This window comes from Bufo gargarizans, chromosome 2 (genome assembly GCF_014858855.1).
Source record: "Bufo gargarizans isolate SCDJY-AF-19 chromosome 2, ASM1485885v1, whole genome shotgun sequence".
NCBI lineage: Eukaryota > Metazoa > Chordata > Amphibia > Anura > Bufonidae > Bufo > Bufo gargarizans.
This window is the reverse complement of record NC_058081.1, coordinates 404,445,022-404,472,706: the sequence shown is the minus strand read 5'-3', so window position 1 is coordinate 404,472,706 and position 27,685 is coordinate 404,445,022.

Below are 27,685 nucleotides of genomic sequence, written 5' to 3'. Positions count from 1 at the left end.
AGTTATCCTGGCGGTGGAAGGGTTAGCTCTGAAGAAGTCGCCAGGCCCGGATGGCTTAACATCTGAGTTTTATAAGACCTTTAAGGACTCCTTATGTCCCCTCTTGACTGAGGTATTCAATGAGTGTTTATCCTCGGGCACTCTGCCTCGGTCAATGAGGAGGTCAGCTCTGATCCTTCTATCAAAGGGTAAAGATCCGAGCCGTATTGAGAACTGGCGTCCCATAGCACTTCTTAATACGGACAGAAAGATTCTGGCCAAGATACTTTTTAATAGGCTGGTAAAATTTGCACCCCAACTCCTTCCGGTGGCGCAGCATTGCTCGGTTCCAGGCCGCAGCACTTTTAGTGCTATACTCGGTGTCCGAGAGGCAGTGGAGCAGAGTAGAGCAGGCTACTGGAGGGGGTACATGCTGTCCTTAGATCAAGCAAAGACGTTTGATCGGGTGAACCATGAGTACCTCTGGTCGGTCCTTCTGAAGTATGGCCTGCCGGGGGGGGTTTGTCGATTGGTTAAAGATCTTGTATGCAGGGGCAGAGAGTTTCCCGCTTGTGAACGGTTGGTCTGGATGCTCTTTTGAGGTTGGGTCTGGCGTCCGCCAGGGTTGTCCTTTAAGCCCGCTTTTATACGTGTTCGCGATTGATCCCTTTCTTAAGCGGATCGATCGTGGACCGTTGGCGGGAGTCGGGATGGATCGGACAGTGCCGGAAGCCACTCTGAGGGTAGTAGCATACGCTGACGATGTCACCATTTTCGTATCCTCGAGAGGGGAGGCGGAGTACGTGATGTCTGAAGTGGATCGCTACTCGGAGGCATCCGGGTCCATTATCAATCGGGATAAGTGTGAGATTCTCTGGCTGGGAGGGGGTGATCCAGTTTTTGATCTCCCGGACACCCTCCCAGGGCCCAAGTCGTCAGCCAAAGTCCTAGGCATCCATTTTGGCCATGGGGACTATCCCACTCAAAATTGGGACGACAGGCTTAAGATCGCCGCTCAGAAGGTCGACCAGTGGAAGGGTTGGTCTTTGACCCTCAGGGAAAGGGTAAACCTGATCAAGGCCTACTTACTCCCTTTGCTTATCTATTTGGGTAGCGTGTGTATCTTGCCAGAGCCTCTCTGGACTCGGGTTTATAGTCTGTTCTTCCAGCTCATATGGGGGAATAGACTGAACCTGATCAAGAGAAAAGTGACTTACCGCACGAGGAGACTAGGGGGGTTATCTATGGTCAACCCCATGGTGTTTCTTGTAAACACCTTTGTTAAAGCGAATCTGGCGAACCTCTGGATGGAGAGGGCTTCTCCGTGGGTAGTCTCCTGCCGGGGGTGGTTTCGGCCTTTCTTCCAGGAATGGGAGACAGGAGAGCAAGTGAAGGACTTGCGTACGCCTCATGGATATCTTCCGACTTACGTCACCCGGATTCTGAAGGTGATCCGCCGGTGGGGTTTGGAGGTGAGGGAGATCAGGACTCTGTCAAGGAGGTCCCTTGACGAGAGGGTCTTGTTGTCCCACTTCCAGAAGCCCCTGGCCCTCAGGGATTGCCCAAGCCGGGATCTAGACAAGGGGTTACAGTTGCTAAATTCTGCAAGGATCCCCTTGAAGTTTTGGGACTTGGCTTGGCGCTGCTTTCACGGGAGGCTGTATGTGAGAGACAACTTGAAATACAGGAACTCTGATGAAAGGGGTTGTCCCCGGGAGGAGTGTGGCTCCATACTGGAAAGTATGGATCACTTTCTGATTCAGTGTCCCTTTAATACAGAGGTTTACCAACGGGTGGGAGCTTCCATTGGCTGGCCTAGGCTAGCCAGCCTCTCCTATGCGGAGTGGGCTTATGGAGTGCTCAGAGACATTGGTAGAAGGGACCTGTGCACATGTTTTTTAGTCAGTATAGTGGTTAGGTTCTACACGTGGAATGCACGGTGCTTAGTTTCAACGCAGCAGAAAGTCCTCCCAGTGGACGTGGTATGTAGGAACATTCTGGGTGACCTGGTGAAGGTGCGTTCTTTGGAGTATGAGAGTATGAGAGACTGGGTACCAGTAGGGCCTCTCTCCTCTGGAGAGGCTTTGCTTTTAGCGTACCCTAGCCTAGTCATACGTTTCCTGGTGGTGGGCTGATGCTTTCACCGTAGATTTTTGTTTTGTGGGATGTTGAGCTTTGAAGAAAGGCTTACAGAGACCGAGCTTGGGCCTTCGGGTAGTTCTGTATATTAAAATATTTTGCAGTGTGTGTTAAATAGTTATGTTGTTTATGTTGTTTATTAGGATAGAATGAGTTGGGGCTAGTTAGGTTGGGTGGGTGAAGGAAGTGGTCTTTTATTTGTGCTTTTAAGTGTTTTATGTATGTATTGAAGTCGGAGGCCTGCATCTAGCCCTGGACTATGCGGACATGGGTGGACATGGGGCGAGGGGCTAGATGTGGGTGGTGGAGGTAGGGCTGGCCTCGTACTATGCAGACACGAGAGAGACGTGAGGCGGAGGTCAGCCTTGGGTGAAGGGTGATGGAGTAGGTAGTGGGGGTCAGGGCTAGATTAGCGAGGTGAGGTTTGTTTTGCTTTATGTGTTATATTAATAAAAAGGTAATATAAAAAAATAAAAAATAAATTGTTTGTTTTGTACTATTATTATTATTGTTATTATTGTTTTATTTGTCTTATTTGCATTTTTGTTTTATTGACGAGTATTCAAGTTTTTCTTTTTTGGGTTTTACAGCTGAACCGGCTAAGTAAGTTTCATTTCTTTTTTAGCATTTTTATATAGTTTGTATATAGTTTTTATAGGGTATTGGTATGAATGCGAGTATGAGTGAGGCTGGGCCAGCTGAGAAGCTGTTCTGTTTTGTTTTTTTCTTGTCTGTTAAGTTTTGTATTTTTCTAATAAAAACGAGTTCCCATAGCAGAGATTCAGGCTTAATGTCATAGCAGAGAATCAGGCTTCATGTCATAGCAGAGAATCAGGCTTCACGTCACAAACCACTGGAACAGGCCATTGTCAGATATTTAGGCCCCGGCACCCAGACAGAGGAGAGAGGTCCCATTGCAGAGATTCAGGCTTCATGTCATAGCAGTGAATCAGGCTTCACGTCACCCAAAACTGGAACAGGCCATTGTCAGATATTTAGGCCCCGGCACCCAGACAGAGGAGAGAGGTCCCATAGCAGAGAATCAGGCTTCATGTCATAGCAGAGAATCAGGCTTCAAGTCATAGCAGAGAATAAGGCTTCATGTCATAGCAAAGAATCAGGCTTCATGTCATAGCAGAGAATCAGGCTTCACGTCACCCACCACTGGAACAGGCCATTGTCAGATAATTAGGCCCCGACACCCAGACATGGGAGAGAGGTCCCATAGCAGAGAATCAGGCTTTATGTCATAACAGAGAATCAGGCTTCACGTCACCCGCCACTGGAAGACGCCATTGTCAGATATTTAGGCCCCGGCACCCAGACAGAGGAGAGAGGTCTCATAGCAGAGAATCAGGCTTCATGCCATAGCAGTGATTCAGGCTTCACGTCACCCAAAACTGGAACAGGCCATTGTCAGATATTTAGGCCCCGACACCCAGACAGAGGAGAGAGGTCCCATAGCAGAGATTCAGGCTTCATCTCATAGCAGAGAATCAGGCTTTATGTCACCCACCACTGGAACAGGCCATTGTCAGATATTTAGGCCCCTGCACCCAGAAAGAGGAGAGAGGTCCCATAGCAGAGAATCAGGCTTCATCTCATAGCAGAGAATCAGGCTTTATGTCACCCACCACTGGAACAGGCCAATGTCAGATAATTAGGCCCCTGCACCCAGACAGAGGAGAGAGGTCCCATAGCAGAGAATCAGGCTTCATGTCATAGCAGAGAATCAGGCTTCACGTCACCCACCACTGAAACAGGCCATTGTCAGATATTAGGCCCCGGCACCCAGATAGAGGAGAGAGGTCCCATAACAGAGATTCAGGCTTCATGTGATAGCAGAGAATCAGGCTTCACGTCACCCAACACTGGAACAGGCCATTGTCAGATATTTTTAGGCCCCAAAACCCAGACAGAGGAGAGATGCCCCATAGCAGAGAATCAGGCTTCATGTCATAGCAGAGATTCAGGCTTCAAGTCATAGCAGAGAATCAGGTTTAATGTCATAGCAGAGAAGCAGTCTTCATGTCATAGCAGAGAATCAGGCTTCACGTCACCCACCACTGGAACAGGCCATTGTCAGATATTTAGGCCCCGACACCCAGACAGAGGAGAGAGGTTCCATAGCAGAGAATCAGGCTTCATGTCATAGCAGAGAATCAGGCTTCAATTCACATAACACTGGAACAGGCCATTGTCAGATATTTTTAGACCCCGGCACCCAGACAGAGGAGAGAGGTCCCATAGCAGAGATTCAGGCTTAGTGTCATAGCAGAGAATCAGGCTTTACGTCACCCAACACTGGAACAGGCCATTGTCAGATATTTTTAAGTCCCAGCACCCACACAGAGGAGAGAGGTCCCATAGCAGAGAATCAGGCTTCATGTCATAGCAGAGAAGCAGGCGTCATGTCATAGCAGAGAATCAGGCTTCATGTCATAGCAGAGAATCAGGCTTCACATCACCCACCAATAGGAACAGGCCATTGTCAGATATTTAGGCCCCGGCACCCAGACAGAGGAGAGAGGTCCCATAGCAGAGGATCAGGCTTCATGTCATAGCAGAGAATCAGGTTTCATGTCATAGCAGAGAATCAGTCTTCATGTCATAGCAGAAAATCAGGCTTCACGTCACCCAACACTGGAACAGGCTATTTTCAGATATTTAGGCCCCGGCACCCAGACAGAGGAGAGAGGTCCCATAGCAGATGATCAGGCTTCATGTCACAGCAGAAAATCAGGTTTCATGTCATAGCAGAGAATCAGTCTTCATGTCATAGCAGAGAATCAGTCTTCATGTCATAGCAGAGAATCAGGCTTCATGTCATAGAAGAGAATCAGGCTTCACGTCACCCAACACTGGAACAGGCCATTGTCAGATATTTAGGCCCTGACACCCAGACAGTGGAGAGAGGTCCCATAGCAGAGAATCAGGCTTCGAGTCATAGCAGAGAATCAGGCTTTACGTCATCCAACACTGGAACAGGCCATTGTCAGATATTTTTAGGCCCCAGCACCCAGACAGAGGAGAGAGGTCCTATAGCAGAGAAGCAGGCTTCATGTCATAGCAGAGAATCAGGCTTCATGTCATAGCAGAGAATCAGGCTTCACATCACCCACCACATGAACAGGCCATTGTCAGATATTTAGGCCCCGGCACCCAGACAGAGGAGAGAGGTCTCATAGCAGAGGATCAGGCTTCATGTCATAGCAGAGAATCAGGTTTCATGTCATAGCAGAGAATCAGTCTTCATGTCATAGCAGAGAATCGGGCTTCATGTCACCCAACACTGGAACAGGCCATTGTCAGATATTTAGGCCCCGACACCCAGACAGAGGAGAGAGGTCCCATAGCAGAAATTCAGGCTTCATGTCATAGCAGAGAATCGGGCTTCATGTCACCCAACACTGGAACAGGCCATTGTCAGATATTTTTAGACCCTGGCACCCAGACAAAGGAGAGAGGTCCCATAGCTGAGAATCAGGCTTCATGTCATAGCAGAGAATCAGGCTTCAGGTCATAGCAGAGAATCAGGCTTTATGTCATAGCCGAGAATCAGGCTTCGTTTTATAGCAGAGAATCAGGTTTCATGTCATAGCAGAGAATCAGGCTTCACATCACCTACCACTGGAACAGGCCATTGTCAGATAAGTAGGCCCTGGCACCAAGACAGAGGAGAGAGGACCCATAGCAAAGAATCAGGCTTCATGTCATAGCAGAGAATCAGGCTTCATGTCATAGCAGAGAATCAGGCTTCACGTCACCCACCACTGGAACAGGCCATTGTCAGATATTTAGGCCCCGACACCCAGATAGAAGAGAGAGGTCCCATAGCAGAGGATCAGGCTTCATCTCATAGCAGAGAATCAGGCTTCACGTCACCCACCACTGGAACAGGCCATTGTCAGATTTTTAGGCCCCGGCACCCAGACAGAGAGAGGTCCCATAGCAGAGAATCAGACTTCATGTCATTGCAGAGAATCAGGCTTCACGTCACCCACCACTGGAACAGGCTATTGTCAGATATTTAGGTCCCGGCGCCCAGACAGAGGAGAGTGGTCCCATAGCAGAGATTCAGGCTTCATGTCATAGCAGAGAATCAGGCTTCAAGTCATAGCAGAGAATTAGGCTTCATGTCATAGCAGAGAATCAGGCTTCATGTCATAGCAGAGAATCAGGCTTCACGTCATAGCTGAGAATCAGGCTTCACGTCACCAAAAACTGGAACAGACTATTTTTAGATATTTAGACCCCGGCACCCAGACAGAGGAGAGAGGTCCCATAGCAGAGATACAGGCTTCATGTCATAGCAGAGAATCAGGCTTCAAGTCATAGCAGAGAATTAGGCTTCATGTCATAGCAGAGAATCAGGCTTCATGTCATAGCAAAGAATCAGGTTTCTTGTCATAGCAGAGAATCAGTCTTCATGTCATAGCAGAGAATCAGGCTTCACGTCGCCCAACACTGGAACAGGCAATTGTCAGATATTTAGGCCCCGACACCCAGACAGAGGAGAGAGGTCCCATAGCAGAGATGCAGGCTTCATGTCATAGCAGAGAATCAGGCTTCACGTCACATAACACTGGAACAGGCCATTGTCAGATATTTTTAGACCCCGGCACCCAGACAGAGGAGAGAGGTCCCATAGCTGAGAATCAGGCTTCATGTCATAGCAGAGAATCAGGCTTCAGGTCATAGCAGAGAATCAGGCTTCAGGTCATAGCAGAGAATCAGGCTTCATGTCATAGCCGAGAATCAGGCTTCGTTTTATAGCAGAGAATCAGGCTTCATGTCATAGCAGAGAATCAGGCTTCACGCCACCCACCACTGGAACAGGCCATTGTCAGATATTTAGGCCCCGACACCCAGATAGAAGAGAGAGGTCCCATAGCAGAGGATCAGGCTTCATCTCATAGCAGAGAATCAGGCTTCACGTCACCCAAAATTGGAACAGGCTATTTTCAGATATTTAGACCCCGGCACCCGGACAGAGGAGAGAGGTCCCATAGCAGAGAATCAGACTTCATGTCATTGCAGAGAATCAGGCTTCACATCACCCAAAACTGGAACAGGCCATTGTCAGGAATTTAGGCCCCGACACCCAGACAGAGGAGAGAGGTCCCATAGCAGAGAATCAGGCTTCATCTCATAGCAGAGAATCAGGCTTCACGTCACCCACCACTGGAACAGGCTATTGTCAGATATTTAGGCCCCGGCACCCAGACAGAGGAGAGAGGTCCCATAGCAGAGATTCAGGCTTCATGTCATAGCAGAGAATCAGGCTTCAAGTCATAGCAGAGAATTAGGCTTCATGTCATAGCAGAGAATCAGGCTTCATGTCATAGCAGAGAATCAGGCTTCATGTCATAGCAGAGAATCAGGCTTCACGTCACCCAACACTGAAACAGGCCATTGTCAGATATTTAGGCCCCGGCACCCAGACATTGGAGAGAGGTCCCATAGCAGAGAATCAGGCTTCATGTCATAGCAGAGAATCAGGCTTCACGTCACCCACCACTGGAACAGGCCATTTTCAGATATTTAGGCCCCGGCACCCAGACAGAGGAGAGAGGTCCCATAGTAGAGAATCAGGCTTCATGTCATAGCAGAGAATCAGGCTTCATGTCATAGCAGAGATTTAGGCTTCATGTCATAGCAGAGAATCAAGCTTCATGTCAGAGCAGAGAATCAGGCTTCAAGTCATAGCAGAGAATCAGGCTTCATGTCATAGCATAGAATCAGGCTTCATGTCATAGCAGAGAATCAGGCTTCACATCACCCAACATTGAAACAGGCCACTGTCAGATATTTTTAGGCCCCGGCACCCAGACAGAGGAGAGAGGTCCCATAGCAGAGATTCAGGCTTCATGTCATAGCAGAGAATCATGCTTCATGTCACCCAACACTGGAACAGGCCACTGTCAGATAGTTTTAGGCCCCGGCACCCAGACAGTGGAGAGAGGTCCCATAGCAGAGATTCAGGCTTCATGTCATAGCAGAGAATCAGGCTTCATGTCACCCAACACTGAAACAGGCCACTGTCAGATATTTTTAGGCCCCGGCATCCAGACAGAGGAGAGTTTTCTTCAACTTTGGGTTGCCCCGCAATATAATGGCAAAATGAAAATAAAAAGAGGATTGAATGAGGAAGTGCCCTGGAGTACAATAATACAGTGGGATGCGAAAGTTTTGGCAACCTTGTTAATCGTCATGATTTTCCTGTATAAATCATTGGTTGTTACTATAAAAAATGTCAGTAAAATATATCATATATGAGACACACACAGTGATATTTGAGAAGTGAAATGAAGTTTATTGGATTTACAGAAAGTGTGCTATAATTCTTTAAATAAAATTAGGCAGGTGCATAAATTTGGGCACCACAAAAGAGAAATGAAATCAATATTTAGTAGATCCTCCTTTTGTGGAAATTACAGCATCTAAACTCTTTCTGTAGGTTCCAATGAGAGTCTGGATTCTGGTTGAAGGTATTTTGGACCATTCCTCTTTACAAAACATCTTTAGTTCATTCAGGTTTAATGGCTTCCGAGCATGGACAGTTCTCTTTAAGTCACATCACAGATATTCAATTATATTCAGGTCTGGGGACTGAGATGGCCATTCCATAACGTTGCATTTGTTCCTCTGCATAAATGCCTTAGTGGATTTTGAGCAGTGTTCAGGGTCGTTGTCTTGTTGAAAGATCCATCCCCGACGCAGATTCAGCTTTGTCACTGATTCCTGGACATTGGTCTCCAGAATCTGCTGATACTGAGTGGAATCCATGCATCCCTCAACTTTTACAAGATTCCCAGTCTCTGCACTGGCCACACAGCTCCACATCATGATGGAACCACCATATTTTACTGTAGATAGCAGGTGTTTTTCTTGGAATGCTGTGTTATTTTTCCTTCATGCATAACGCTCCTTGTTATGGCCAAATAACGAAATCAGTCCATAGCACCTTATTCCAAAATGAAGCTGGCTTGTCCAAATGTGCTTTAGCCCACCTCAAGCGGCACTTTTTGTGCTGTGGGCGGAGAAAAGGATTCCTCTGCATCACTCTCGCATACAGAATCTCCTCGTGTAAAGTGTGCCAAATGGTTGAACGATGCACAGTGACTCCATTTGCAGCAAGATGATGTTGTAGAACTTTAATGCTGGTCTGTAGGCTGACTCTGACTGTTCTCACCATTTGTCGCTTCTGTCTATCCGAGATTTTTCTTGGTCTGCCACTTTGAGCCTTGTTGAACTGAGCCTGTGGTCTCCCATTTCCTCAATATGTTCCTAACTGTGGAAACAGACTGAAATCTCTGAGACAGCTTTCTGTATCCTTCCCCTAAACCATGATGGTGAACAATCTTTGTCTTCAGGTCATTTGAGAGTTGTTTTGAGACCCCATGTTGCTACTCTTTAGAGAAAATTAAGAGGAGGGAAACCTACAATTGACACCCTAAAATACTCTTTCTCATAATTGGATTTGCATGTAAGTCAGGGGTCACTGAGCTTACGAAGCCAATTTGAGTTCCAATAATTTGTTCTGAAGGTTTTGGAATCAATAAAATGACAACAGTGCCCAAATTTATGCACCTGCATAATTTTGTTTAAACAATTATAGCACACTTTCTGTAAATCCAATAAACTTAATTTCACTTCTCGAATATCACTGTGTGTGTCTCCTATATTTTATATTTCACTGACATTTTTTATCGTAACAACCAACGATTTATACAGGAAAATCTTGATGATTAACAAGGTTGCCCAAACTTTTGCATCCCACTGTATATGGTTAAGGGTAGGTAGTTATAAATGTCTAATCTGCACAAGGGATGGACAGGTCCTGTGGGGTCCATGCCTGGTTCATTTTTATAAACGTCAGCTTGTCCACATTGGCTGTAGACAGGCGGCTGCGTGTATCTGTAATGACGCCCCCTGCCGTGCTAAATAGACGTTCAGACAAAACGCTGGCCGCCGCCGGACAGGCCAGCACCTCCAAGGCATAAAAGGCTAGCTCTGGCCATGTGGACAATTTGGAGACCCAGAAGTTAAATGGGGCCGAACCATCAGTCAGTACGTGGAGGGGTGTGCACACGTACTGTTCCACCATGTTAGTGAAATGTTGCCTCCTGCTAACACGTTCCGTATCAGGTGGTGGTGCAGTTAGCTGTGGCGTGTTGACAAAACTTTTCCACATCTCTCCCATGCTAACCCTGCCCTCAGAGGAGCTGGCCGTGACACAACTGCGTTGGCGACCTCTTGCTCCTCCTTTGCCTTCGCCTTGGGCTTCCACTTGTTCCCCTGTGACATTTGGGAATGCTCTCAGTAGCGCGTCTACCAACGTGCGCTTGTACTCGCGCATCTTCCTATCACGCTCCAGTGCAGGAAGTAAGGTGGGCACATTGTCTTTGTAGAGTGGATCCAGTAGGGTGGCAACCCAGTAGTCCGCACACGTTAAAATGTGGGCAACTCTGCTGTCGTTGCGCAGGCACTGCAGCATGTAGTCGCTCATGTGTGCCAGGCTGCCCAGAGGTAAGGACAAGCTGTCCTCTGTGGGAGGCGTATCGTCATTGTCCTGCGTTTCCCCCCAGCCACGCACCAGTGATGGGCCCGAGCTGCGTTGGGTGCCACCCCGCTTTGAACATGCTTCATCCTCATCCACCTCCTCCTCATCCTCGTCCTCCAGTAGTGGGCCTTGGCTGGCCACATTTGTACCTGGCCTCTGCTGTTGCAAAAAACCTTTCTCTGAGTCACTTTGAAGAGACTGGCCTGAAAGTGCTAAAAATGACCCCTCTTCCTCCTCCTCCTCCTCCTCCTCCTCCTGGGCCACCTCCTCTTCCATCATCGCCCTAAGTGTTTTCTCAAGGAGAAGTGGTATTGTAACGCTGATAACGGCGTCATTGCCACTGGCCATGTTGGTGGAGTACTCGAAACAGCGCAACAGGGCACACAGGTCTCGCATGGAGGCCCAGTCATTGGTGGAGAAGTGGTGCTGTTCCGCAGTGCGACTGACCCATGCATGCTGCAGCTGAAACTCCACTATGGCCTGCTGCTGCTCGCACAGTCTGTCCAGCATGTGCAAGGTGGAGTTCCACCTGGTGGGCACGTCGCATATGAGGCGGTGAGCGGGAAGGCCGAAGTTACACTGTAGCGCAGACAGGCGAGCAGCGCCAGGATGTGAACGCCGGAAGCGCGAACAGACGGCCCGCACTTTATGCAGCAGCTCTGACATGTCGGGATAGTTGTGAATGAACTTCTGCACCACCAAATTCAGCACATGCGCCAGGCAAGGGATGTGCGTCAAACCGGCTATTCCCAGAGCTGCAACGAGATTTCGCCCATTATCGCACACCACCAGGCCGGGCTTGAGGCAGCAACCACTCGTCGGTCTATTTTTCTATACCACGCCACAACTCCTGTGCGGTGTGGGGCCTGTCCCCCAAACATATGAGTTTCAGAATGGCCTGCTGTTGTTTACCTCGGGCTGTGCTGAAGTTGGTGGTGAAGGTGTGTGGCTGACTGGATGAGCAAGTGGAAGAAGAGGAGGAGGAAGCTGAGTAGGAGGAGGAGGCAACAGGAGGCAAAGAATGTTGCCCTGCGATCCTTGGCAGCGGAAGGACGTGCGACAAACAGCTCTCCGCCTGGGGCCCAGCCGCCACTACATTTACCCAGTGTGCAGTTAGGGAGATATAGCGTCCCTGTCCGTGCTTACTGGTCCACGTATTTGTGGTTAGGTGGACCTTGCCACAGATGGTGTTGCGCAGTGCACACTTGATTTTATCGGATACTTGGTTGTGCAGGGAAGGCACGGCTCTCTTGGAGAAGTAGTGCCGGCTGGGAACAACATACTGTGTGACAGAATGCGACATGAGCTGTTTGAAGCTGTCTGTGTCCACCAGCCTAAATGACAGCATTTCATAGTCCAGTAGTTTAGAAATACTGGCATTCAGGGCCAGGGATCGAGGGTGGCTAGGTGGGAATTTACTCTTTCTCTCAAATGTTTGTAAGATGGAGAGCTGAACGCTGCCGTGTGACATGGTTGAGATGCTTGGTGACGGAGGTGGTGGTGTTGGTGGTACATCCCCTGTTTGCTGGGCGGCAGGTGCCAACGTTCCTCCAGAGGCGGAGGAAGAGGCCGAGGCAGCAGCAGCAGAAGAGGTAGCAGGGGGAGCCTGAGTGACTTCCTTGTTTTTAAGGTGTTTACTCCACTGCAGTTCATGCTTTGCATGCATGTGCCTGGTCATGAAGGTTGTGCTAAGGTTCAGAATGTTAATGCCTCGCTTCAGGCTCTGATGGCACAGCATGCAAACCACTCAGGTCTTGTCATCAGCACATTGTTTGAAGAAGTGCCATGCCAGGGAACTCCTTGAAGCTGCCTTTGGGGTGCTCGGTCCCAGATGGCAGCGGTCAGCAGCAGACAGAGTCTCTTGGCGGCGGGTGTTCTGCTTTTGCCCACTGCTCCCTCTTTTGCTACGCTGTTGGCTCGGTCTCACCACTGCCTCTTCCTCCGAACTGTGATAGTCAGTGGCACGACCTTCATTCCATGTGGGGTCTAGGACCTCATCGTCCCCTGCATCGTCTTCCACCCAGTCTTCCTCCCTGACCTCCTGTTCAGTCTGCACACTGCAGAAAGAAGCAGCAGTTGGCACCTGTGTTTCGTCATCATCAGAGATGTGCTGAGGTGGTATTCCCATGTCATCATCATCAGGAAACATAAGTGGTTGTGCGTCAGTGCATTCTATGTCTTCCACCTCTGGGGAAGGGCTAGGTGGATGCCCTTGGGAAACCATGCCAGCAGAGTCTTCAAACAGCATAAGAGACTGCTGCATAACTTGAGGCTCAGACAGTTTCCCTGATATGTATGGGGGTGATGTGACAGACTGATGGGCTTGGTTTTCAGGCGCCATCTGAAGACTGGGTGGGAGATAATGTGAACATGCTGGATCCACTGTCGGCCACCCAATTGACTATTGCCTGTACCTGCTCAGGCCTTACCATCCTTAGGACGGCATTGGGCCCCACCAAATATCGCTGTAAATTCTGATGGCTACTGGGACCTGAGATAGTTGGTTCACTACGACATGTGGCTGTGGCAGAACGGCCACGTCCTCTCCCAGCACCAGAGGGTCCACTAACACCACCACGACCATGTCTGCGTCCACGTCCCTTACTAGATGTTTTCCTCATTGTTACTGTTCACCACATTATGAAAAAAATTATTTGGCCCAATGTATTGAATTCAAATTCAGGCCTTTTTTTATAGACACCTAACACTATCTGGCTATCTATTTAGGTACCGTATTACACTAATACAGGCACAGCAGTAACGACAGATTTGGCTGAATATAAATTGTAGGCCTAGTATTTAGGCCCTGGATGACAGGTATACGTTTGCGGACAGAATTAGACTTGGAAATGCACGGTAACGTGTGAAGTTATTGAGAATGACCCTATCCGCACCTTCAATCTAATATACCCTTTTATGGATAGATTTAAAGTTGGCCTCATACAGCAGAAACAACTAATTTAGGGAATTGCTAAGTTGGGAATTGTATTTCAACCCAGAACAAAAACTGTTCTTTAACGGACACCAAATAACTTGACCAGCCACAGCAATAATGACAGATTTAGCTGAATATAAATAGTAGGCCTAGTATTTAGGCCCTGGATGACAGGTATACGTTTACGGACAAAATTAGACTTGGAAATGCACGGTAGCGTGTGAAGTTATTGAGAATGACCCTATCCGCACCTTCAATCTAATATACCCTTTTATGGTTGAGTTAAAGTTGGCCTGATACAGCAGAAACCACTAATTTAGGGAATTGCTAAGTTGGGAATTGTATTTCAACCTAGAACAAAAACTGTGCTTTAACGGACACCAAATAACTTGACCAGCAGCAGCAATAATGACAGATTTAGCTGAATATAAATTGTAGGCCTAGTATTTAGGTGCTGGATGACAGGTATACGTTTACAGACAGAATTAGACTTGGAAATGCACGGTAGCGTGTAAAGTTATTGAGAATGACCCTATCCGCACCTTCAATCTAATATACCCTTTATGGATAGATTTAAAGTAGGCCTGATACAGCAGAAACCACTGATTTAGGGAATTGCTAAGTTGGGAATTGTATTTCAACCCAGAATAAAAACTGTGCTTTGGCGGACACTAAATTAATTGACCAGCCTCAGTAATAAACACAGATTTAGCTGAATATAAATTTTAGGCCTATTATTTTGGCGCTGGATGACAGGTATACGTTTACGGACAGAATTAGACTTGGAAATGCACGGTAGCGTGTGAAGTTATTGAGGATGACCCTATCCGCACCTTCAATTTAATATACCCTTTTATGGATAGATTTAAAGTTGGCCTGATACAGCAGAAACCACTGATTTAGGGAATTGCTAAGTTGGGAATTGTATTTCAACCCAGAACAAAAATATATCCTTTGCCAGACAGCAGACAGTATTACAATTGGCTAGCCACAACTGAAACACCAGATTTAAGGTACTGCTATTTTGGCAATTGTATTTCACCCCTCAATAAAATAGCAAGCACAGCCAAGCCCCTGATGTAGGATATAGCAAAAAAATAACCACACTATTGATGGTTACATGGACTTGGTGGCAGCTTGTGCTTGCGCACCACAAGACACAAAATGGCCGCCGATCGCCCCAGAAAAAAGTGACATAAAAACGCTCTGGGCGGCCTAAAAATAGTTAGCAATTAAGTAGCAGCAGTTCAATGATCCACAGCTGTAGATCGATCACTGAATTAAGTGTTTTTGATGAGTTAATCACTGCCTAATCTCGCCCCAACTGCAGCTGCAACCTCTCCCTACACTGATCAGAGCAGAGTGACGTGCGGCGCTACGTGACTCCAGCTTAAATAGAGGCTGGGTCACATGCTGCACTGGCCAATCACAGCCATGCCAATAGTAGGCATGGCTGTGATGGCCTCTTGGGGCAAGTAGTATGAAGCTTGTTGATTGGCTGCTTTGCAGCCTTTCAAAAAGCGCCAAGAGAGCGACGGACACCGAACCCGAACCCGGACTTTTACGAAAATGTTCGGGTCCGTGTCACGGACACCCCAAAATTCGGTACGAACCCAAACTATACAGTAATATATACTTAGCATAAATTAATTAAAATGTATGTCAAAGAAAATTATCAATTAAACTCCAGAAAACCATAACCACCAGTCCACTCAGCATTAGCTGGGTGACAAACTCCCAGTAATAAACATTGCGACAGACAAAATTAAGGGAGGGCGGGTGGTCCGCTGATCCAGGTCTTCTTTCTTCTTACAGGCACAGACTCCAGCGGAGCACTCCAGTATTAAAGGAACATTTTCACACCATTTACCTCCTGGACCAATCAAGATCAGAGTATCTTCCACTGAAAAAAACAAAACACAGTTGACCACTGAAACACAAGAAGGAGGAAACACACAAAAAAGGGGGAGACGTAACACCAGTCATATATAATGTCATGTCTCCATACAGCTTCTCATAAATGTGTGCTAATTAATTCATATAATAGGGTTTGTCCTGTATTAAAACATGGTCAATTAGTGCCATCTTCTGACCACTTCCATATTGTTCTCTGTGTATGTTCAGCCTCTTTGTTACTCCTCCCCTTTGTGACCTCACTTATCTACAAGAAGGGGAGTAGTTTCTAGAAGTTCCATGTTCCTTCACATGCTCTGCTGTACAAGATTATCTAAACTTCTACTATAGGCTGCATAGCCTGTAAGGCATTATTTCTTGCTGTTCTTTCATACCTATGTGATTATTACTAGCTATAGACATACATTATGTGTATTTCTGTGTAGGCAGCTAGTTAGCAGTTCAGATGTAAAGTAAGGGCCTAGTCAGCTAACCTTGCAGACATGTTGTATGCTGTTCTATGATATGTATATTTGCAGTTCATGTACTTATTGCATTCTTTATGTTACTGGTTCACAGTTTCACACTAACTTACTTTGGCTCATTAAAGCTACAGATCATTACCTGGTCTCAATTTACTGAGTAGTAGGAGGGTATTTATCTGCCTGCCAAGTCCATACACACCCCAGGGGTACACGTGGTAACGAGGACAGGACAGTGAAAGGACTGCGACCTGGCGATTGGAAAATAAGATACAGACTTCAGAGGCTGCTATCCCACCACGCAGCTACCTGCATATGAGAACACAGCAGTCTCCTCACAGTCAAGATCCTGAACAGCAGCACCATGTAACAAAGCCAAACGTCTTACAAGACAAGGTCTAAAGCCAGTCGCTCTGCAAGATCGTCAGTAGTCAGCAATGCCACCGCCTTTGCACGCGCAGAAGCGGAGGCAGCAAAAGCACGCGCTGCCTTTGCAGAGCAAGAGATGCAATTAAAGCTACGTCAAGCGACATTTGAAGCTGAGAAGGCAAGTCAGCAAGCGGCACTGGAGAAGCTCTCAGTGCAGAAGGAAGTTGCCACAGCCATTACCAAAGCAGAGGCCCTGGAAGCACTCTTTTACCCAGACGACGAAAGATGCAGCGGTCAAGCCAACCTAGATCTCATCTATCAAGATTCCCTGCAGCACACTTCAGAGTATGTCCATCGACATTCCAGAATGATCAACACTCTCCAGCCGACAGAAGATCTTTAACAAGACCTCATTGACGGATTTCATCGAACTCGCCTCACAGCAACCCCGGAAGTCCAGGATAAGTCTCTAACCCGCAGGCCAGAGGACAATCCAGGAAATTGGTTCAGCAGAGGCAATAGAAAACTGCTTTCCTTAAAAGGATAGAAGATTTCCCTAGAATAGCTCCCAAAGGCTTCCAGAAACTTAGGGAACTTAGTGACTTATTAATGGAACTACAAGTAGCCAAATCTGAAGGTGATCTGTCGGGACTCACATTCTTTGACACTGCCAGGGGCGTTAACCTCATAGTACAAAAGTTAACCCCCGGCTTACAAAATGAGTGGGTCAAATGTGGTTCTATCTATAAGAAAAAACACCATGTTTCATTTCCTACATTTTCTGTGTTTGTAGACTTCATACGTGACCAGGCTAAGATAAGAAATGATCCTAGTTTTGATTTTACATTGGCATGTACTTCTGTTCCAGGTCTTCCTTCACGTAGAGCTTCAGTGGCGGTTCACAAGACTGAACTGTTCCCTTCAGACTCTCTCTGCATGTCTGCTGGTTCCTTCCATGCTACAAACAAAGTTAAAAACCCTGGTAAGCAGTGTCCTATACACCAAAAACCACATTCTCTCCTGACATGTAGGGGCTTTAGAGAAAAACCCATCGAGGAGCGTAAAGCCTTCCTTAGAGAAAATAACATCTGCTACAAGTGCTGTTCTTCAACCTCTCATTTAGCCAAAGACTGCAAGGTTAGTGAAAAGTTTAAATAATGTGATAGCACAGACCATAGTACAGCATTACATCCTGGACCATCTCCATGGACTTTACAACATGCTTACAATACCGTTCAGCGTGGTGGAGAGGAGGGTAACACTGCTATCACTACCCTGGAGGTCACTCCACAGTGCACTGAGATCTGCAAAGGATCCATAAGTGGAAGATCCTGTTCCAAAATATGTCTAGTCCGAGTCTACCCAACAGGACAAAGAGACAAAGCAGTCAAAATGTATGCCATTCTAGATGACCAAAGCAATAGGTCTCTAGCCACCTCAACCTATTTTGACATATTCAACATTAAAAGCCCCAGCTTCCCATACTCACTAAGGACTTGTGCGGGATTTGTGGAGACGGCGGGGAGAAGAGCATCCGGTTTCCAAGTTGAAGCGATGAACGGCGAGATCAGCTTGCCCTTACCAACTCTAATAGAGTGCAATCAAATCCCTGATCACAGGTTTGAAATTCCTACTCCAGATGTTGCAATGCATCATGCACACCTAAAGCATATGGCCCACCTGATCCCAGAACTTGACCCACAGGCTAAGATAATATTGCTACTCGGGAGAGACATTCTATGAGTCCATAAAGTGAGACAGCACATAAATGGTCCTGGCAACGCTCGTTATGCTCAAAGGCTGGATCTAGGATGGGTCTTAATAGGAGAAGTCTGCCTTGGGAGTGTGCACAAGCCAGCGTCAGTTCATAATATGTTTACAAGCACACTAGCCAGTGAACGCCCCTCACTTTTCCAACCATGTGTCAACAACTTCCTCATAAAGGAGCTACCGTGTGCTTCCCATCTACCTTGTTCCTTTACAGATGTCTCTAGTGACAGCAACCAAGACCACTTAGGATGCACTGTCTTCCAAAGGACAAAAGATGACAATCAGGTGGCACTATCCATGGAACAAGATTTCGTGAAGGACAGCACTAACAGTTGGGTTGCGCCTCTTCCCTTCAGAACTCTGAAGCCACGCCTACCTAACAACAAGGTACAAGTACTTAAACGTTTCTCTTTTCTTAGACATAACTTCCAAAGAAGGCCAGAAATGAGAGAACACTTCTTTTCTTTCATGCAGAGAATATTTGAGAACAATCATGCAGAGATCGCACCACAACCTGAACACACTATACCCAGACTTGAACTTTGTGCTGCAGTCTTGGCCGTCGAGATGGCCGAGCTAATCACGTCTGAGATAGATATTGACCTTAAAAAGGTTGAATTCTACACAGACAGCAAGGTGGTCTTGGGTTACATCTATAATGAATACAGACGATTCTATGTTTATGTCAATAACCGGGTGCTTCGGATTATTAAATCCACCTGTCCAGAACAATGGCATTATGTGCCTACCGACAATAATCCTGCAGAACATGCTACAAGAGCTGTTGTTCACCAGAACAACATATGCGAACTAGTGGACGAAGACTCGGACATTGAGATCCGTCCCAAAGTGTCTGCACTTCACACAGTGACATCATCATTCGACTCCCTTGGTTCTCATCGCTTCGAAAGATTCTCTACTTGGAAATCGCTTGTACGAGCCATTACTTGTCTAGCCCACATAGCTTGTGCCTTTAAAGAGACCAATTGTAATGATGTTAGGCAGTGTAAAGGCTGGCACCACTGCCAAGAGGGTTACACTGTGACAGAATTCCAGCAGTCAAAGAAAATCATTATTCATACCATACAACATGAAGTCTTTACCAAAGAGATTGACTGCATCACCAACCATAAGTCTATCCCTAAAAGTAGCTCTTTAAAAAAGCTTGACCCATTCCTGGACGAGGGCGGTCTACTGAGAGTCGGAGGTCGTCTTAAACAAGCAAATCTCGAGCTCAAGGAAAGAAACCCTCTGATAATTCCTGGGAATCATCACGTTACTACTTTGATTGTACAATACTATCACATCCAAGTGAAGCACCAAGGAAGACTGTTTACGGAAGGAGCTCTACATACTGCTGGATTGTGGATAGTTGGGGCGAAGAGACGTGTGAGTAGCATTATTTTTAGATGCGTCATGTGTCGTAAACTTCGTGGTATGTTACAGACACAGAAGATGGCAAATCTACCTGTTGATAGACTCAGTATGGATCCTCCTTTCACCAACGTTGGATTTGATGTATTTGGACCCTGGTCTGTCACAACACGTCAAACTAGAGGAGGCCAAGCAAACAGCAAACGCTGGGCAGTCTTATTCACGTGTATGACCATCAGAGCTGTTCACATTGAAGTCATCGAATCGATGGATACCTCAAGCTTTATCAACGCTCTTAGATGTTTTATTGCAATCAGGGGTCCTGTAAAGCACATTCGCTCTGACAGAGGCTCCAATTTTGTTGGAGCAGCTAAAGAACTACAGATCTCCTCCAATATTGATGGCAAGAGTGTGGAGAGATACCTGAGAGACCAGGATTGCACTTGGACTTTTAGCCCACCTCACTCATCTCATATGGGTGGAGCTTGGGAGAGGATGATTGGTATAGCCCGCAGAATCCTGGATTCCATTTTCTTACAAGAAGGAACTGCTAGACTCACTCACAAGAGCCTTGTAACCTTCATGGCTGAAGTCACAGCCATCATCAATGCTAGACCTTTAACTCCAGTTCTGAGCGATCCAGAGGAACCATTCCTTCTCACTCCTGCAACCCTCCTTACCCAGAAGATTGGGAAAGTGAGTACTCCTCCTGGTGAGTTCAGCACCAAAGATCTTTATAAACGTCAATGGCGACAAGTACAGTGCCTTGCCAATACATTTTGGGACAGGTGGAAGAAACAGTACATATCCACTTTACAACCACGGAACAAATGGCAAACTGTCAGGCCCAACCTGAAACTTGGGGAAGTTGTTCTTCTAAAGGACTGTCAGTTGCAAAGAAATGAGTGGCCCCTAGGACTTGTCACAAAGACATTTCCAAGCGAGGATGGGAATGTCCGTAAAGTGGAAGTAAAGGTCTGCAGATCACAAGAGACCAAGCTGTTCCTTAGACCAGTGTGTGAACTCATTCTCCTGTTATCTCCTGATGACTGATAGTGGTATTAATCAATACCAGATGGGGAGTGTCATGTCTCCATACAGCTTCTCATAAATGTGTGCTAATTAATTCATATAATAGGGTTTGTCCTGTATTAAAACATGGTCAATTAGTGCCATCTTCTGACCACTTCCATATTGTTCTCTGTGTATGTTCAGCCTCTTTGTTACTCCTCCCCTTTGTGACCTCACTTATCTACAAGAAGGGGAGTAGTTTCTAGAAGTTGCCATGTTCCTTCACATGCTCTGCTGTACAAGATTATCTAAACTTCTACTATAGGCTGCATAGCCTGTAAGGCATTATTTCTTGCTGTTCTTTCATACCTATGTGATTATTACTAGCTATAGACATGCATTATGTGTATTTCTGTGTAGGCAGCTAGTTAGCAGTTCAGATGTAAAGTAAGGGCCTAGTCAGCTAACCTTGCAGACATGTTGTATGCTGTTCTATGATATGTATCAGACATGTTGTATGCTATTCTATGATATGTATATTTGCAGTTCATGTACTTATTGCATTCTTTATGTTACTGGTTCACAGTTTCACACCAACTTACTTCGGCTCATTAAAGCTACAGATCATTACCTGGTCTCAATTTACTGAGTAGTAGGAGGGTGTTTAACTGCCTGCCAAGTCCATACACACCCCAGGGGTACACGTGGTAACGAGGACAGGACATATAACACATACCCATATTGAAGGAACCATTCCACTTTCAATTAACAATGACAGTGACCGGGTCAACATGTGTCCCCCAAGCTCTCTGCTATGCGAGGCCCTTGACATTCTTGTTGATGAAGCACTATTTTTTTTTCAGTTTGTCTTTTAAATCTTGTGGTTTTCCCCTTCTGTGTTGTATTTTATGTGTGTTAATGTCCAATGTCCTGTTTGCGAAATAAACATTTTTTTTCTCCCCTGTTCAAAAAAATATAAATAAAAATTGGCTTGTGATTTGTTAGCCAAAAGCAGGAGTGGGTACAAAACACAGAAGACATGAAAATATTCCATTCACGTGTCATCTCTGTTTTGGATCCACTCCAATACTGATGGATTACTGACCAAATGCTGACCGAGTGAAGGTGGTTGCTCAACAGACAGGATCCGTTTTTTCGAGATTATTGTTCTGACGGATCAGAGGAAGGGTAAAATAATCGGTGACGTCAACACAAACTTACTGCTGACACCTTCTCCACTCTGTCGGCATTTAATTTAACAGGTTCTGTAGACATCTATGTGGAATCGGCTGACGACGGTGTAAAAGTAATGCACTTCTTCTTGGCGCCAACATTGACCTGTAAGGCTGAGTTCATACTTGAGTTATTTGGTCAGTTTTGGCCCTGTGACTGCCCAAATAAATGAACTGTGCAGTGAGCTGAACATTGACTTATAGGATAGCTGCCTTACATCTGGTGGCATTAGAGGCAGAGCTTGTTAAGAGCTCCTTTGCATCCCTTCCCTCCTGTGATTCTAAGAGTGACACCGGTCATATGCATGTCATATTGACTCACAGTATTATTTCACTACCAGAGAAAACTCCCTATGTGTGTTACTGCAAGATACAGTGTTCAACACCACTTTCGCCGCAAATAAATTTGGATCGAACCAAATTTTTTCTGAAAATTAGGCAAACTAGCTCATCTATAGATATCTTCAAAGCACATAGAATAAGGACAATAGTACATGAAAAAAAAGCACCAAAAGTTTTCACTATTAGTTCTTTGTAGATGACACTTGATGTCCCAAGCACACAAGCTTGCCTTTGAAGCAGGGCTGAGAGGGATTTGGCTCATGCTATCTCAGTAGGTCTTAAAACTTTAAGAATCAAAATAACAATGAATTGTCTACTGGAGTATTTTATAAACAGAAAAGTATCAGACTGAATAAATACCAATGGTTGCTGGCTTTTTCACAGTAAACAAAAATTATTTTTAATATTCTTTTCCTTAGTATCTCAATATGTGTGCATTATCCAGCAAGGCAGTAAATTATATTTGTATATCTTAAGCAAGTCTCTTTTCATGGATTTCTGTAAGCCCCAGTAATTACTATTATTTCTTTTTTGAATGCCAAATACATTTTTTCATAGCTTAGTTTAAATAATGTTTGCCTTTTGTCTTCAAAACTCGCCAAGCATATTTTGTCTCTCTCTAAAACACAGAGTTCAATTATCATTTGTGTAAATGCTTATCTTTATGAAAGCTGCTTTACGTTGCTTGGTTTGATTGGAATTGGGGAAGCTTTAATGTCCTGATATGCTTTTAGCAGTTACAGCAGCAGTAAATATCTATTCTATAAATAAGAACATGTATGGAAAATGCACATATTCAAATTCATTTCCAAAATGTGTAAATTAAGAGTACTTATAAACGCACCATTACATGTGTGTGGCCAAGCTGATGTAAATGCAGCTCAAACCACACGTGTAATAATTCCCTTAAAGAAATTAGTACAGGGACCATTTATGCAATTGGTTGTATTAATAAAAAAAATAAAAAAATACTATTACAAATTACATACAGAATATAAAACAAATGGGTTTCTGCACTATTATAGCATATAGATGTTGTTACTTTGTTTGACATACTAATTTGTAGAAGTAAATAATTTTCTTCATAGAGAGTAATGGTCCTTATATATAAATTGATGTTATTGTCAATTCTTGATTGCCTGATTGTTAGTAGAAATTTAGCCACATTTACATGCAGCAATCATCGAATCTGTATGGGGAAAAGTGCCACTGTTGTTGTTGCGATTAGGGTTGTGCGAACCCGAACTTTACATTTCTTAGCGCTTTTTGAAAGGCTGCAGAGCATCCATTCAACAAGCGTTTAACTGTCTGACCTTAGAAGTCATCACAGCCATGCCTACTAATGGCATGGCTGTGATTGGCCAGTGCAGCATGTGACCCAGGCTCTATATAAGTTGGAGTCATGTAGTGCTGCACGTCACTCTGCTGTTACTAGTGTAGGGATAGGATGAAGCTGCTGCTGGTGATTTAGGAGGGAGAATAGGAAATAATCTGTGATCAGAACTCGAATATAACTCAGTGATCTACATACATTTAGTTGTGTGGGTGCAGTGCACAATCTTTTTACCCTGCCCTGAGCCCAGTGACCGAAAAAAATAACTTTTATCCGTCTGTTAGTTAGGTGGGCGGCGGCGGCCATTTTATGCAAGCTCAGTGCACCAGCATTGCATCTGTGCTTTTGTGACATTCAAATCCAAGCTTGAAATACTGCACTAATAATTTGTTTTTGTTTTTTTTAAATCAACCTTTTTTTGGCAATATACAACATCTGGTGCATTTGCAGGATTAGTCAGTGTGCAATTTAAGCTAGAAATACAGCCCAAATTTTCTGGGTTTTTAAAAACACCCTTTTTTGGCAAAATACACAATTTTACAGCCCTTGCAGCATCAGCACATGTGAAATTCAAGGGTTATATACAGCTTTAATATTCTGTTAGTAAAAAACAAACAAAACCTTTTGGCAATATCCAACATCTGGATTAGACAGTGTGCAATTTAAGCTAGAAATACAGCCATCATTTTCTGGGTTTTTAAAAACACACATTTTTTGCCAAAATACACAATTTTACATCCCTTGCAGCATCAGCATGTGTGAAATTCAAGGGTTATTTACAGCTTTCATATTCAGTTAGTAAAAAACACACTTTTTTTGTCAATATCCAAAATCTGGATTAGTGAGTGTGAAATTTAAGCTAGAAATACAGCCATAATTTTCTGGGTTTTTAAAAACACACTTGTTTGCCAAAATAAACTATTTTACAGATCTGCACGAGTGAAATTCAAGCCTAATATACACAGCTTTCATATTCTGTTACTAAAAAAACACACTTTTTTGCAAAAATGCACAATTTTAGAGCCCTTGCAGCATTAGCACGTGTGAAATTCAACGGTTATATACTGCTGTCATATTCAGGTATTAACCGCCTCCGGACCGCCTAATGCAGGATTGCGGTCCGGAGGCGGCTGTCTCTGGCAGAGTCACGCATCTACGCGTCATATCATGAGACGCAAGACTTCCTGTGAACGCGCGCACACATGTGCGCACGTTCTCAGGATCGGCAGGTAAGCGAGTGGATCTACAGCCTGCCAGTGGCGATCGTTCGCTGGCAGGCTGTAGATGCAATTTTTTTAACCCCTAACAGGTATATTAGATGCTGTTTTGATAACAGCGTCTAATATACCTGCTACCTGGTCCTCTGGTGGTCCCTTTTGCTTGGATCGACCACCAGAGGACACAGGTAGCTCTGTAATAAGTAGCACCAAGCACCACACTACACTACACCCCCCCTGTCACTTATTAACCCCTTATTAACCCCTGATTACCCCATATAGACTCCCTGATCACCCCCCTGTCATTGATCACCCCCCTGTAAGGCTCCATTCAGACATCCGTATGTGTTTTACGGATCCACGGATCCATGGATCGGATCCGCAAAACACATACAGACGTCTGAATGGAGCCTTACAGGGGGGCGATCAATGACAGGGGGATGATCACCCCATATAGACTCCCTGATCACCCCCTGTCATTGATCACCCCCCTGTCATTGATCACCCCCCTGTAAGGCTCCATTCAGACGTCCGTATGTGTTTTGCGGATCCATGGATCGGATCCGCAAAAAACACATATGGACGTCTGAATGGAGCCTTACAGGGGGGTGATCAGGGAGTCTATATGGGATGATCACCCCCCTGTAAGGCTCCATTCAGAGGTCCGTATGTGTTTTACGGATCCATGGATTGGATCCACAAAACACATATGAACGTCTGAATGGAGCCTTACAGCCAAAGACAGGGGGTGATCACCCCATATACACTCCCTGATCACCCCCCTTTCATTGATCACCCCCCTGTAAGGCTCCATTCAGACATCCGTATGTGTTTTGCGGATCCGATCCATGGATCCGTAAAACACATACGGACCTCTGAATGGAGCCTTACAGGGGGGTGATCGATGACAGGGGGGTGATCAAGGATTCTATATGGGGTGATCACCCCCCTGTCATTGATCACCTCACTGTAAGGCTCCATTCAGACGTCCGTATGTGTTTTGCGGATCCGTGGTTCTGCAAAACACGGACACCGCGAATCTGCAAAACACATACGGATGTCTGAATGGAGTCTTACAGGGGGGTGATCAATGACAGGGTGGTGATCACCCCATATAGACTCCCTGATCAACCCCTGTCATTGATCACCCCCTGTAAGGCTCCATTTAGACATTTTTTGGCACAAGTTAGCGGAAATGAATTTATTTATTTTTTGTTTTTGTTTTTTCTTACAAAGTCTCATATTCCACTAACTTGTGTCAAAAAAATAAAATCTCACATGAACTCACCATATCCCTCATGGAATCCAAATGCGTAAAAATTTTTAGACATTTATATTCCAGACTTCTTCTCACGCTTTAGGGCCCCTAAAATGCCAGGGCAGTAAAAATACCCCACATGTGACCCAATTTCGGAAAGAAGACACCCCAAGGTATTCGCTGAGGGGCATATTGAGTCCATGAAAGATTGAACTTTTTGTCCCAAGTTAGCGGAAAGGGAGACTTTGTGAGAAAATAAAACAACAAAATTTTTTCGCTAACTTGTGCCCAAAAAAAAAAAAAAATCTTCTATGTACTCGCCATGCCTCTCATTGAATACCTTGGGGTGTCTTCTTTCCAAAATGGGGTCATATGTGGGGTATTTATACTGCCCTGGCATTTTAGGGGCCCTAAAGCATGAGAAGAAGTCTGGGATCCAAATGTCTAAAAATGCCCTCCTAAAGGGAATTTGGGCCCCTTTGCGCATCTAGGCTGCAAAAAAGTGTCACACATGTGGTATTGCCGTACTCAGGAGAAATAGGACAATGTGTTTTGGGGTGTCTTTTTACATATACCCATGCTGGGTGAGAGAAATATCTCTCTATAATGAAAACATTGCATAAAAAATGGGAAAAGTTGACTTTTAGAGAGATATTTCTCTCACCCAGCATGGGTATATGAAAAAATACACCCCAAAACACATTGCCCTACTTCTTCCGAATACGGCAATACCACATGTGTGACACTTTTCTGCAGCCTAGGTGGGCAAAGGGGCCCACATTCCAAAGAGCACCTTTCGGATTTCACAGGGCATTTTTTTTACACATTTTGATTACAAACTACTTCTCACACATTAGGGCCCCTTGTGACTTGTGACAAAAAATAAAAAAATTCTAGGAACTCGCCATGCCCCTCACGGAATACCCTGGGGTGTCTTTTTTCCAAAATGGGGTCACTTGTGGGGTAGTTATACTGACTTGGCATTTTAGGGGCCCTAATGCATGAGAAGTAGTTAAAATGTGTAAAAAACACCCTGTGAAATCCTAAAGGTGCTCTTTGGAATGTGAGCCCCTTTGCCCACCTAGGCTGCAAAAAAGTGTCACACATGTGGTATCGCCGTACTCAGGAAAAGTTGGGCAATGTGTTTTGGGGTGTCATTTTACATATACCCATGGTGGGTGAGAGAAATATCTCGGCAAAAGACAACTTTTCCAATTTTTTTATACAAAGTTGGCATTTGACCGAGATATTTATCTCACCCAGCATGGGTATATGTAAACTGACACCCCAAAACACATTGCCAAACTTCTCCTGAGTACGACGATACCACATGTGTGACACTTTTTTGCAGCCTAGGTGGGCAGAGGGGCCCACATTCCAAAGAGCACCTTTAGGATTTCACAGGGCATTTTTTACACATTTTGATTTCAAACTACTTCTCACACATTAGGGCCCCTAAAATGCCAGGGCAGTATAACTACCCCACAATTGACCCCATTTTGGAAAAAAGACACCCCAAGGTATTTTGTGATGGGCATAGTGCGTTCATGGAAGTTTTTATTTTTTGTCACAAGTTAGTGGAATATGAGACTTTGTAAGGAAAAATAATACATAAAAAAATCAACATTTTCCACTAACTTGTGACAAAAAATAAAAACTTCCATGAACTCACTATGCCCATCAGCGAATACCTTAGGGTGTCTACTTTCCGAAATGAGGTCATTTGTGGGGGTTTTCTACTGTCTGGGCAGTGTAGAACCTCAGGAAACATGACAGGTGCTCAGA